This window comes from Ochotona curzoniae, unplaced genomic scaffold (genome assembly GCF_017591425.1).
Source record: "Ochotona curzoniae isolate NIBS_2020 unplaced genomic scaffold, NIBS_Ocur_1.0 contig_1, whole genome shotgun sequence".
Classification (NCBI taxonomy): Eukaryota; Metazoa; Chordata; class Mammalia; order Lagomorpha; family Ochotonidae; genus Ochotona; species Ochotona curzoniae.
Genome location: NW_024464918.1, coordinates 30630428 through 30640865, shown reverse-complemented (window position 1 = coordinate 30640865; position 10438 = coordinate 30630428). Strand labels below are relative to the sequence as shown.

General features: G+C 47.1%; 1 non-coding gene across 1 annotated transcript; it reads right to left on the bottom strand.

The window, feature by feature from the left end:
* Positions 1–9431: 9431 nt before the first annotated feature.
* Positions 9432–9538, bottom strand: LOC121154499. The gene has a single exon (XR_005883535.1). It is a non-coding gene; the product is annotated as a U6 spliceosomal RNA (small nuclear RNA).
* Between the last annotated feature and the right edge of the window lie 900 nt (positions 9539–10438).

The window sequence follows — 10438 nt, the reverse complement described above, 5'->3', positions numbered from 1 at the left end:
TGAGGCTCACTGTGTGTTTATGGAACTCTGAGGTCTTTGGTTCAGCCCCTCTGTACAGGCCAGCTTCTCTTCCTGTCCCCAGAACCAGCAGGAACATGTCCACTGCCAACGCTCTGCTCACATGTAAAGTTCCAGGTCATCACTAGGGTTTAGAGAGAAAACATTCAAGAAGAATTCTTTTCAGGCAGTGTTTCCAGACTTGAGTCATCTGTGCAGTCACCTTTCTGAAATTTAGTAAATCTTACTGCTTCAAGAGGAGGAAGATAGAAAGACAGAAAGTCAGAAAGACAGAAAGAAAGAAAAAGAGAAAGAAAGAAAGAAAGATGTTGACTGATATTTTAATTTCTGCATCTGAACCAAGGCCTGGTCTCTTTTTGTGAAAAAGGAGAAGCTTGTGTTGGGGGAGGGTGGCAAGGGGTATTCTGATACTGCACTACAGAATATCTCGATTTACTCAGAAGAGTGACAGGAAACTCAGAATAACATTCTCATCACATGATCTGCTGTTATTGAAAGCTGTGTTTATGACCTGTTTGTGTCACTGACTATCCTTGGAATGGCTCTCACAAGTTGAGAAACAGTTTGGACTGTCACCCAGACCAGGTACTAGCTGACAGCCTAATAGCAACGATCACTATGGCTTTATTGGGCAAGGCATCATAGGGAACATCAATAATGCAGAAGAACCTGAATTGTGGCTTGGAGACATGCCTGAGCCTGTCTGCAAGAGGCCATCCTTATCCAACATTTCACTGCATGGTTTCCCATTACCAGTGGTCGGCTGAAGTTCAAAAATAGTAAGTGGAAAGTTCCAGAAATAAATCATTCTCATGTTTTAAATTGTGTGATGTTCTGAGTGGTGTGGTGAAATTTTGCATCCCCCCACTTGTTTGTCCAGCGTATCCACACTGTGTGCACTGCCTGCCTGCCTGCAGCGACTCAGTGGCTAATGTGGTTTCCATGAAGGCTATCTCGGGGTCTCAGTACTTCTTTATGGGGTGTGGTGCTCTCGGGGATTTTAGGGGTGTACTGGGGTGTTGGAATATATCCCATACAGATAAGGGAGAACTACTGCTTGTGTATGTGTATTTCTGAGACTAGCACTAAAGTGATGAATGAATAACTGTGACGTGTGATCAAGCACTGAGGCATTCAGGAGAGAGGAAACTTTGAGGGTGGTTGTCCTGAAAAGGTGCATGTGTGGGTGCTTACCTGGTGTCTGAAGAGCAGACGGGCTGAACTGCAAGCAGGGGGGACGAATGCGCCCCAAAAGGCTGCATGTAGCCAAGGTTTTCTTGTGGAGTTGCAAGGGCTGCACACCAAGAATGCCAGTTGGATTTAGGGTCATGGAAAGTTGACTGAGAGACAGAATGTCAGTGCTGAATTGAGACTCGGTGTTACTGGCAGAAGGGGGCTATTCTGGAACTTGAGCTTGTGTCATTCTGACTCTTGCGTATTAGGTCCTAGTTGCCTACTGGATGTGCTACTAATGAGCCAGAGGGTCCTTGGAGCCTGTGCTGGTTATGGTTAGGCAAAGAGACACACTGCAGTTAACGTTAGGGTAATACAAAGGTTGGTCCGTGGCTTGTGGATAGGTAATCACCATGGCTTGGGCAGGCACGAGGAGGGAGAGAAATGTGAAACAAAACTCCCCATGTTGAGGGCTTGGGGAAAGGACACTGCACACAAGTCGGTTTGGGTGGGGAGATATTTTGCTTTCTTGTTCAAGTGCAAGTTTGAAGAGGTGTGTTTAGTTGAAGCTGTATTAAGCCCTCACTCCCAAAGCCAGCATCAGGACTGTGAGTCTGTGTTGTGTACAAGAGAAGGAATCTGTGACACCCTCAGAATGTGGGGAGGAGCAGGAATAAGGGAGAAAGTGTGGGTCCTTCCTGTCTTTAGAGCCTCACCTGTGTGCGTGGGGCACCTCGCACTCTCCTGTCTCATTATGGGGGTAACTGGGAGAAGGTAGCCCGGAGTCCACTTCACAAGCCCTGAGGCTGAGGTCCCCTCCCCCGAGGGCTGTGGAGTTACGGTAAAGCAGAATAAAAGAGGGTCTCAGAGTCCAGAAAGTATGCGAGACAACCAGAGGAAGATTCCAGAAGCATATTTGATATCCCGTTTTCCTCCTGGATTTTGCCACTTTAATTTTTTTTTTTTTTTTACCCAAGGGCTTATTCACTTTTTTTTTTTTAACCACTGATTCTGTTGAGAAGGAAATATTTGAGTAACACAATGAGCTGGCATCCCGTGACTTGTACTTGATGGTCTTTGGTGGTGAAATAATCCTGGATTTGGTGACATGATTCATGTCCTTTGTTCCCCCTCCAGCATTTCATGAGAAACAAAAATGCCTCATTTCATCAGGAACTTGATAGGATTCAGGCTGAAATCTCCAAGAGAGGAGAGATAGCCAGTTGGCTCATGGTTCAGGCCACACATCAGCTCTGGTGCCAACTCATGCCAGGGAAACTGCAACCCAGGCATAGCTGTGGTGTAGATGCCAGAATGTGAGTCAAGTCCTTTGGTCAGAGCTCCAGTGTCCTGGCTTGGGTAACTCTGTTGATGTTTTATCTGGGCTAGAACGTTGCTGATGATTTTGAATGCCCTCTCTGTATTTTAAGTTCCTTCAGCATTTGGTTCTCATGACCCAGGTCAGAGGCTGCCAGATAGCCCGTGCTCAGAAAATATCAGTTGGATGTTAATAAATTCGTTACTAGAGGTTAGGACAGAAGAGGTTAATAAAGCTGGTTTCTTAGAAGAAGTAAGATGAACTTTGGAAACATTATCATATACAAAGAATAAGTGTGTACCTCTGAATTTTGTGAAAATTGCATAGAGTATGAAGAAGGAATACACGTTAGCTATCATTCCAGCGCCCAGAGTTGAACACAGGTGGCATCTACTAGGTTTTATTTTGGAGCTTTCCTTTTTAAAAAAGAGATATTTTCATTTGAAAGGCAGAGTTCCCGGGAAAAAGGAGATGGAGAGGTATTTTATCTACTGGTTCAGCCCCCCACCCATGGATGCTACAGAGGAGGAATGCAGCATCCACAGACAGAAGGAAAGACGGACGTTGGCATTGATGATCCCATTCATGCACACCCACACCACACACAGCTGCACACGTGCACATCCAGTCAGGAGGGCCGCAGGAGGGGCCAGGATTGTGTCGTAGCGGATGAAGTCTCACTTTGCCCCGCTAGGTGCCACTCCACTTCTGATCCAGCTTCCTGCTAATGTGCTTTGAAAAGCTGCAGAAGATGGTCCGAGTACGTGAGCCCCTCTCTCTGTCTCTCTCTTTTCTTTCTCTGTAACTCTGCCTTTAAAAATAATCTGAAAAAAATTTTGAAAAAAAAAATCATGCTGGGTGTGGAGTTTTCCTGGTCAAAGTTCTTTTGCTGGCAACCATCAGAAACTGCTCAGAAAGCGTTTTGGTTAACCCCGGCACAATAGTGTAGTGATTAAAGTCCTTGCCTTGCACATGCCAGGATCCCATATGGTTGCCAGTTCTAATCCCGGTGGTGGTCCTGCTTCCCATCCAGCTCCCTGCTTGTGGCCTGGGAAAGCAGTTGAGGATGGCCCAAAGCGTTGGGACCCTGCACCTGCGTGGGAGACCTGGAAGAAGTTCCTGGCTCCTGACTTCAGATCGGTGCAGCACTGGCTGTTGCGGTCATCTTGGGGAGTGAGTCATTGGATGGGAGATCTTCCTGTCTCTCCTTCTCTCTGTATATCTGACTTTGTGATAAAAATATAAATAAATCTTAAAAAAAAAAATCGAAGCGGCAGCAATGAAGCCTGGAACTGCCTGCGATGCTGTGGGCTAACAGTTGTGTTGTCCACACTAAGAGAAGGTACCGAAGCTTTGTCAACACGGGTGAATTGGTTTTGTATCAAGGAAAGAATCCACCTGCTTACTGATCCTCCTCTCAGAAGTCTTAGGTTCTAAGCTTCGTTCTCTTCCTTCTGAAATGCTGTGGTCAGTGGCAATCTCGATCTCTCTCTCTCTATTTGGCAGTGGTGACTGGGGACAGGCAGGGAGTTGAGGGGAGCCAGTACCACTTTTGGAGTCCATTTCACTGACAAATATTGGAAGAAAAATGTCATACTCTTTTTACTCTCTCTCTCTCTCTTTTTTTTTTTTGCATGTGATCATCCAGGAGGCTTTTTTTTTAAGATTTATTTTAAAATTTTTTTTTATTGGAAAAGTGGATATACAGAGAGGAGAGACAGAGAGGAAGATCTTCCGTCCCATGATTCACTCCCCAAGTGAGCGCAATGGCCAACGCTATGCCGATCCGAAGCCAGGATCCAGGAACTTCTTCCGGGTCTCCCCCAGGGTGTAGGGTCCCAAAGCTTTGGGCCGTCCTCGACTGCCTTCCCAGGCCACAGGCAGGGAGCTGGATGGGAAGCTGGGCTTCCAGGATTAGAACTGGCGCCCATATGGGATCCCGGGGCGTGCAAGGCGAAGGACCTCAACCACTGCGCCACCGCGCCGGGCCCCCAGGAGGCTTTTGAAGAGAAAAATAAGGAGATTACAGCAATCTCCTTTTCTCAATCACAACTTGCATATCAGTGGAAGATTATGGTACAATTTATGACAACGAAATAGAGTGACTTGAGGTACTTCAGAGGGAAGGAAATGAAGCCATTGATTGGAAATGAAGGTCTGTGATGTCTTTGAACCAGCTGTCATTTTGTCACGTGCATATTTTGATAAACTGCCTCAAGTCTACACTATAAAATCATTAGGCTCAAAGGCTCTCTGTGTAGGGCAGGTGTTGTAGGGAGGTAGATTATCCTGCCAATTGGAGCACCTGTGTCCCATATTGCAATGCCTGGGATTGAGTTCCAGCTCAGCTACCTGTGCAGCTTCCCTTTCATTCATCTGGGCGGGCAGCAGGTGTTAGCTCAAGTACTTTAGAAATTGTCACCTACATGGGATACCAGGATGGAGTTCCTGGCCTCTGGGTTTGGCCTGGCCCAGACCTGGATGTTGTGGGAATTTGGGGGAGTGAAGCAACAGATACAAGATCTCTGCCTCTCTTTCTCTGTAAGTTGGCCTTTCAAATTAATCAATCAACCAATGGATCGATCTTTTTCCAACAATTGTCAGACATGTTTGCATCTCACGTCCCAGGGCTGCGTCAATGCCAGTGCTGGTGGCACACACACTTGCAGACCAACTTCTTATGGGACAAGTGAGAAGCTCCAGTGATTTCTAATGAGTTCAGCATAACACAGATGGCACAGGGGGTGTAGCTGGTCGTCACTGACGTTTTCCTTGGGACTTCGAGGTTGGTGTTATAATGTGCTCCCTCTCCCAAGCCTGTCCTGTGTGTGAACCCACACAACCCCCTTTGCCACTTCCCTGTGCCTCTTTGATAGACAGAAATGACCTTGGCAGCGACAAAGCAGGGGCTCAGGAAATGTGACCACGTGCTGTTTCTACAGTTCCCATCACCTGGGGAAAGCTCTCCTGAACCTTGACCTCAGGATCACAGCCTGAAAGACAGTGAGAAGTGGAACAGTGCGGAAGGGGTCCCAGTGGAGGAGTACAGTGTGGAAAACTCCACTCCAGCTACACCCAAAAGTTGCTTAACCCCTGAATTCCAGCATCAGGTTGCCAACGTTAGAAATGTTAGAGGAGTGGGAGGGTGGGGTGGAGATCAGGAAAATGCAGTCACAAAGTCTTCCAGGTTTTAGTCACAGGGTCCTTTCTTGAACTCATGAAAGACCTCCTCTGCAGAATTACACAGGACTGGCTGGCGCAGGCAGCAGAGGCATGGAGTGGGTCACTAGCTCTCAGTTTGATCCAGGCCTGGTGGGGGCGATTTTCTAGTGAGAAAATAGATCCACCATCTGATTCCACAGGAAACCACAGCCTGCCTTTGCATTTCCACTTGTATGTGGCAACCCCTGAGCGCCTGGCTCTGCTGTTTCTATATAGGAAGTATAGAGGAAGACGAGTGCCGGGCCATGTCTGATTCTCCACGTGTTTCTCCTCCTGCATCGTGCAAGGTCTTGGTTTTGAATTGTGCACCTAGGCTTGAGCATATGAAAATGTTTAAGGATCAACACGCTGCCACCTGCAGATGGCTTGGCTTTGATTGATGATGTGAGATTGTATGGCTCATGGCAAACCATGCTTTCAACCTGAATCAGCTCAAAGTAAATCTGTTTTACACCTTTATACTCCAAAGTTAGAGAAATCTCTCCCCTCCTCTGAAAAAGAATACTTTTCTCAAGACTCTCCCATCTGTCGGGGGCTGGTGGTAAGCAGGTGCCACTCAGGCGCCTATGAAGAGGGTGTTTACTTTGTTTCCAAAGAGGGAACCGGTTTTAATGCACATGCAGCTGCTGTCTTCCTACTGAAGCAGTCTGTGACACATGCGCACTACAGGTCCTGACGACCCCTTTAAACAAAAACAACGGGACTGCATTCCTGGGGTAGTGTGGGTGCCATGCCGGAACTGTGTCTTTAAGTGAAGCATCTCTTGAGGCTGGTGGCCTCCAAGAAAGCCCACCACACACAAAAGCTCGGATGCAGGGCACCCAGCTGGGGCCCTGAGAGCAGGGGCCGCAGGAAGGCGGGATGCAGCCGCAGCCTCCTGGGCAGGCAGGAGCTGGTGTCTCTGGGAGCCTGCTTCAGCAGCCGCCCCAGTGATGCACATTTCAACAGCCTGCAAGCTGCTCTCTCCTTCCTCCCTTCCCCTCTCCCCACTGGAGCTCAAGGGCCTATTGTCTGCTCTGAATGCCTCCTGGTGTTTGGGGCAGGCTCAGGCCTGGGCCTGTGCACTGGGGCAGCCAGCAGTAGGCAAGTGCACCTGCCACCTATGAAGGCTCACCTGGGCAGGCAGTATACAGGATGGGTGCTCCAAGACGGAGACGAGCCAACCATGCCCGAAGCCTTGCTTGTGTTTAGTTTGCTTCCTGCTTTTAAGCAAACCCAAATGTAGTTTGAATGCCTCCTTGGACCCTGAGTTGCAATTCTTGGACCACTATCTACTTGATGAAAAAATTGACCTTGGCCTTGAATGCACTGTGGCTGTAAATAGGCGAAGGCGCTGTTTGCCTCATTCCTCAGCTTTCGAGATGACAGGGAGCAAAGCACAGCAGACACAGGTAGGCATTGGCAAGCCATCACCAGCCTTTCCAGTGGATCCCAGAGCTTGAGAGAGTGCAGAGCGAGGAACTTGATCCCTGCTGAAAGGGCTCTGACATACAGATGATCCCGGGCGCCCAGCTTGGCCTGCCTGGCTCAGTGGTATCTAAGTGTGCTTCTCCAAGGAGAGAAGGACCCTCCAGGTCGGCAGTCAGAATGGGCCCTGTAGAAGCTTGGCAGAATGTGAATGAGTATCAGGACACACAGCCACACCTTAGAGTGGTGCTGCTTTGGTCTGCAACTGGAGGGCTGGATTCTAGGATGAAGGGAGGGCTCCCGTGTTCCCACCTGGCTGAGCTGCTCACTCTCGTTTGCACTGATTTGCTTCTTCTTCAGGTGGAAAGCAATGAAACCCATCTTTCACTTGAGTCTCTTGATAAACTGCTGCTGCCTTGGCATCCTCATTCCTTTCCAGCTCTCCTTGTAACCCTGCTGTCGGTCACAAAGGCAATGAGTGAGGGGTTCCTTTTCTTCTTGGAGTGCTGCTCCTGTGGCAGTGAGGATGTGGCCTCTGAGCAGCTGGAGCCCTGCCGTAGCCCAGAGCTAGGTTCCATGATTCACAAATAGTGCTTCTATAGCAAAACTGGATTTTTCTGACCTCCCATCCTGTGGTTTCCTCCTGTACTCCAGCTTCTCTCCCTCTCTCTGAAGATTTGTTGGAAAGGTAGAGTTAGAGAGAAAGATGTTCCATCTGTTGGTTCACTCCCCAGGTGGTGCAAGAGCTATACTAGCAGGCCAAAGTCAGGCGCCAGGAGTCAGAAGCTTCATCCAGCTCTCCCACATGGGAGGCGGGGACCCAAACGCCTGGGTCATCTTCTGCTGTTTTCACAGGCCATCAGCACGGAGGGTAATTGGAAGTGGAGCAGCTGGGACATGAAGCAGTGCCCACATGGGATGCAGGCATTATGGGCGGTAGCTTTACCTGTTACACCACATAGCAGTCTCTACATTGTTTCCTTCTTAAAAATTTGTTTGTTTATTTTTATTGGAAAAGCAGATTTACAGAGAGGAGGAGAGACAGAGAGGAAAATATATCTGCTGGTTCACTCCCCAAGTGGCTGCAATGACTGGAGCTGAGCTAATCTAAAACAAGGAGCCCAGAGCCTCTTTTAGGTCTCTCACGCCGGTGCAGGGTCCCAAGGCTTTGGGCTGTCCTCAGCTGCTTTCCCCGGCCATGAGCAGTGAGCTGGATGGGAAGCAGGACCACCAGGATTAGAACTAGCACCCATATGGGATCCTGGTGCATGCAAGGTGAGGACTTAGGCCACTAGGCAACCACACCAGCACCCCCACATTGTTTCTTAAGAAGTGATAAGAAACTGGGTAAGGAACAGATTTACTGGGCCAGGTACTTTGCAGACTTAAAAACAAAAAATGCCAATCATTGAAATCTACATCATTTTGCATAAGAAGAGCAATGTGATACTAGATGATTATTATGAAATCATTAACATATGGATGAAAGCAAAATAAAAGAAAATGTTCGCCAACTTCAACTATCTGAAGTCCTGTTACAACCTCGGGTACCAATTTTTTTTTTAGATATAATTTTTGAAAGATTTCCAAGCATATAGATATAATGATCCATAGTTCATGCAAAGCGTTTTTGCTCTTTTCTTTTGAAGCAGTTGGGTAAGGGCTGGCATGGTGCCTCAACAGGCGAATCTTCCACCTGTGGCACCAGCATCCCATGTGGGAACCGGATCAAATCCCAGCTGCTTCACTTCTGATCCAGTTCCCTGCTTCTGGCTAGGGAAGTAGTGGAGGACGGCCCAAGTGCTTGGGATCCTTCACCTGCATGGGAGATAAGGAAGAGGCTCCTGACTCTTGGCTTTAGATCAGCTCAGCTCCAGTTGTTGTAGCTATTGGGAGGGCAAACTAGTGAATGCAAGACTTTTTCTATCTTACCTTCTTTCCATAAATCTTTCAAATAAAATTAAATTTTTTTTAAAAAAGCAGGTAGGTTGCTGATTATTAAGATAATGATATTCTGACACAACAATTTTTCACAAAACTTGAAGTTTCCTACTATGCACAGTAAATTAAGGAATTATTTTTAAAATTAAAGCACTTCTGTGACACATTTTAGTACACCTACCTTCATGCCTTTTAGGAAACATATTTGGGAAACAAATATCTGACAGAAATACAGACTTTACATCTATTGTCAAAACCATTGTTCAACACTCTACTCATTTTGATGCAACCTAACAAAATAGGAAAGTCTTTATTTTTTTCTTCCTTCTAGAGAACATGCAGTGTTGAAAACAGGAAACTTCTAATATTGACTAATTTGGGTGTCATCCTTGCGCAGGGGCCATGCTAATCTTCTCTGTATCGTTCCAATTTTAGTATATGTGCTGCCGAAGTGAGCACTAATATTGACTAATTTGGTAGCTTAAAATAAGCAAAGTTCCATGTTTGTGGTAATGTGTACTGCCCTGAGAGCGTGAACAACTTTTACTGCACTTAGTTGGCACCACTGTTACCTTCCAATGCATGTCGCTGGTTTGGCAGTGGATGCCAGGAACATCCAGATGCGCAGGGCAAAACATTTGCATTCCGGAACTCACAGCTTATCCACTACACAAGCCAAAATTACTGTGAAGAGATTCATGTAGAATGTGTGGGAACCTGAAGAGTCCTGTGGGCAACCCTCCCAGGACAGGTCAAGGTCAAGAGATGTGGAAGAGCTGACCCCTGCACACAGCCCAGGGAAAATAAAGAGTTTTGGAGAGAGGCAGCCTGGAATTCTGGCTCTGTCAGCTGTGTTCTCTTGGATCATGTCTGACTTTCTCGAACTTGTATTTCCCCGCCTGTACAGTGAGGAATCTTCATTGGAAAGCACATCTACAGGGTGATTCCATGAGAAAGATAGCCAAGTGGCTATTGTGTATGAATGAAGACACCCTTCTGTTGCATAGCCAGCTTGCTTTATCTCCAAGTTAGAGTATTTCCAAACTCATCCAATACTGAACTTTCAAATACAAATTGATTTCCTCCCTGGTGTTTTTTTTTAAATGATCCAACAGCCTCTGTTGTTACACAGTGTAGCTGATGGCGTAGTTTCCCAATAACTCCTAAAAGGAAAGATTGCCACAGCTGTTAGAGGACTGGTGTGAAGCTTACTGAAAGACAGAAAAAGAGGCAGTGGTGAGTTTGTGGTGTGGGCAGGAGAGACATGTCGGACGTGTCCAGACATTACAACTGCAGCATATTCCAAGCCCCACCCCTATTCTTCCCTTGCCTTTTAATTTAGTACATTTTAACTCTGGT